This window comes from Crocodylus porosus, unplaced genomic scaffold, assembly GCF_001723895.1.
Source record: "Crocodylus porosus isolate Cpor-Errol unplaced genomic scaffold, CroPor_comp1, whole genome shotgun sequence".
NCBI lineage: Eukaryota > Metazoa > Chordata > Crocodylia > Crocodylidae > Crocodylus > Crocodylus porosus.
Window position 1 is genome coordinate 153,176,424 of NW_017728886.1, and position 4,056 is coordinate 153,180,479.

A 4,056-nucleotide genomic window follows, 5' to 3' on the forward strand; every position below is an offset into this window, starting at 1 on the left:
GTGTGTGTGTGTGTGTGTGTGTGTGTGTGTATGTGTATGTGTGTGTGTGTATTGACATTCTCTGAAGCGGGCTATTTTTCTCTGGAAGAGGCCATTTTTACTCTGGGAGAAAAGTCTGAACATCTATACTCTCATGTTTTCTCCTGGGAAAGCAGCAGCTCCCCTTCCCCTCTGCCCCGACACCATCTGCACAGTATCGGCAAGCTCTCCACTCATCAGGTTCTCAGCATCCAAATTTCTATACGTGTGGCTCTGGGTAAGGTTTTCTACCAGGCAAACAAACCTGGGAGAATTCTCCCAGATTATTTGAATGTGTGGTCACAGCAGATTGGGCATATTTAGAGCACAGAGAGAGAGAGTGCCATCTTGATAGTGTCCTCTCCCATCCTCTGGCAAGTGTGAGGGATTTCAGAGTTGGGAAGGGACAGAGCTAAGGAGCAACCATCTGTGAAGGTATGCTTCCTTCAAGCAAACATAAATCCAAGAAAATCTATTCAGCACATTCACTTAGACTGCTAAATCTAAGGGGCCAGAAAAAAAGCACTTAGCGCTCAGAGCAATACATGTACGTAGATATCTTCCTCATTTCAGTATGCAATGTGCAAACTCTTTGTGTGCCAATGTGAGAATATGCCTAGTAAATATTAAACCCTTCTCCCCCTTTGGTTGCTCATTAAAGCTGTATGTGTGCAGTGAGTTAAGGTAAATTTTCATGCATTTGCCTGGAATATATCTACAGGATGTTCTAAAGAATGTTGTGGTGATTAAATAGATAATAATTACGTAAAGTTTAAAATTTATGGCTGCTTGCATACATGAAAAACAAAACAAAATGGCACTTTAAGCTTGGCACGACCCTGGAAGAGGCATCATGTTAATTGGACCCAGCTCTTCTGTCCTAGAAAAGTTTCTGCTTGGGAATACAGGAATTTAACCCTATTATTTTGACCTCTGACAAGAACACTTAATTATTCCTAGCTGTCAACCTGTCATAAACTGACCCTTTTAAAAAAAAAAGTTTCCTGGTTTCCAGGTATTAAAGTTACCATCTTCTATCATAGCAAAGTCCACATTCTTTAGAGCATGGGAATTAAGTCAGCATGATACTATGATTAGGTGAACATCAAGATGTGGTTTGTTTTAATAATGGATAAAAACAACCCAGAAAATTCAGCTCTGGATCCAGATTTGACTGCCAAGTACAGAATCGAATCACTCTTCTTTGCAGTTAATACCCAGCGGGTATTATTGAAATCAACATGCATGCAACAGAACTCATAGCAGTGGTTTGCCTTTTGTTGTTGAGCCAAAACTTTATCTTTCATTGAAAGGATAGACATAAACTACCCTTAAGTCTATATATCACACTACACACTCGCTCAGTAGTTGTTGCACATTTTTCCTATAAGGAAAAGAGATAATTTATATTAACTGTCTTTTATAGTGCTTCCCACTCATCCCAGTTTGTCAGAACGACATTTCACCTTTCTGTCAACAAAATGCAACTAGCTTGATATACCAGACTATAAAATAAATTACTGTGCAAGACCCCAGTTACAGTGCATCATGCCTTCATTGAGACTAATATAGTCGCATGCTTTCCATGATTAGGTGTACACCCAGACTTAAGCAACCAAAAAACTCAGGGGAATCATAATAATCTGCTTGGCAGCCCTGGAATGTTTCTGCGTCTCGGCAATCTAAACAGTATGGACTAGGACGTAATGTCTTGGACTTGCATGGCTCAGAGTGCATATTTCTGCACGGAACTAACTACTGACTCTTTTGTAGCTTCCAGTTTACTGGCATTAAGATTTCATAGAGAATGTAATTCTGCTTTCACTTTTAACAGCTTATTGCCAGTAAGTTCGTGGGTTTTTTTTCCTTACATGGGGATGTGGTTAGTGGGCACATGCCTTTATAATCAAAGAGCAGTTCTCAGCACCAAAACCGCTTGCCCACTCTTTTAGCATGATGTACTTGCAGCTGAAAGAATGCAGCTGAAAATAAAGCCTTTGCTTAAATATTTATTTTTAGATTGAATTTCCAACTTTGCAGCCACAGCTTCCACTTTCTGACACGAGACCGGGCCTGATAGTGTTCCTCAAAAGACATTATTCTTTAAAGTGGATCAAAGAGGTGGTACCCTGATCTCAGGGTGCTGTTACAAGTTACCTTTAAAACATTTTAAATCTAATCATAATGACATCTCAGACCGGCAAAAGTGTGACTTGTCAAGAGAGGGCTGGTGAGCAGGAGCATCCTGGAGCCAGGACACCAGGAGCCAGGACTCTCTTGCTCCTCTGAGATTCTCATCACTGAGACCAGTCTAGCTCCATCCTCTTTGTAACTACACTTCAGGTAGTTGCTATCAAATCGTCTCTCAGTCTTCTCTTTTACAGATTAAATAAGCCCAGTTCCCTCAGCCTTTCCTCATAAGTCATGTGCCCCATCCCCCTAACCTTTTGTGTTACCCTCCACTGGACTCTCTCCAGTTTTCCTACATCCTTTCTGTAGTGGGGTGGGGGGAGGCCAAAACTGAACACAGTACTTCAGATGTGGCATCACCAGTTCCGAATAGAGAAAAATAATCACTTCTCTTGATTTGCTGGCAACGCTTCTACTAATGCAGGCCAGCCAGTATGCTGTTAGTTTTCTTCACAATAAGGGCACACTGTTGGGTCATATTCAGCTTATTATCTGCTGTAACAGCCGGGTCTCTTTCTACAGAGCTGCTGTTTAGCCTGTGAGTCCCCAGCCTGTGCCACTGAATGGGTTTGCTCTGTCCTACTTCGCACTTGTCTTTATTAATCTTCATGAGATTTCTTTTGGTCCAGTCCTCCAGTTTTTCTAGGTCTCTCTTAAGAGCTCGGTGAGCAACTGTTCACTAGGACACCTGAGGGGAAAACCAGGACTAACAGCTACAGACTCCTGGAAGACTGATTCAGGCTTAACATTAGGAAAAACTTCTTCACAGTCAGGGTGTCCAGACTGTGAAATAAGCTCCCTCTAGAGGTGGTGCAGTCACCTACCCTGGAAATCTTCAAGAGGAGATTAGACAATCACCTTGCTGGGGTCACTTGGCCCCCAGTTACTTTTCCTGCTTGGTGCAGGGGGCTGGACCCGATGACCCTCCAAGGTCCCTTCCGGCCTTACAATCTATGAATCAAAATCAGTCTAATTGTAGCCTTACCCTCCAGTATATCTGCTGCTCCTCTGAGGTTGGTGTCACCTGCAAACTTGCTGAGGGTGCACTCCATCTCATCTTCCAGATTATTGATAAAGTCCTTAAATTTATACACCCAATAGGTATAGCATAGTCAGAAGCAAGGGAGATCTCTACCTGTGTGCCTCGATTGCAGCTTGGAGGGAATGAAAGCCATCTCCGTGCCATCAATCCATCCTTGATATTGTTCATGTGGTGACAAGGCAAACAGGCAAGAAACAGCATTGTCTGGCTCATGCTCTGATCCATCAATTAGGAGAACTGAGTTCTAGCACTTTTCTGCTGCTAACTTGCCATGCGGTGTTGGAAAGCCTCTGTCTGTTTCCCAATGTGAGAGATGATTTTGAGCTTCCTTTGCAAAGTGCTTTGAATTGCATGGATAACAGGTTCCACATATTAGCTAAGCACGACTTTGATAAATGCTTGCTGCCTGTATGAGCAGTACCCAGCCATGCTTTGCCAGCTGCTGTTTATCTCTTCCCCCTTTAGTTCTAGTGAACTGGATGTATTTAAATACCCTTGACAAGGTGCTACCTGAGGCACCCTACAATAGACTCAACCCTGCAATAAATGCCAGCTCTTCATTTACACTCATTTTTTATGCTACAGAAAAATAATAGAGCAATTCTTCTGTTGTAAAGAACTCAGAAAGACCCTAAGAGGGCAGAATACTTTTAGCACTAATGTAAAAATCGCGGTTCGTTTCTCGGGAGGCGAAAAAAACCTTCAGCCACAGACACACTCTATTAGCAACACAAAAGGTATATATTTGCAAATAGGGTCAGAGAGAGAGACAAAAGATCAAACACTCTGCTGCCCCCGAGGGAAAC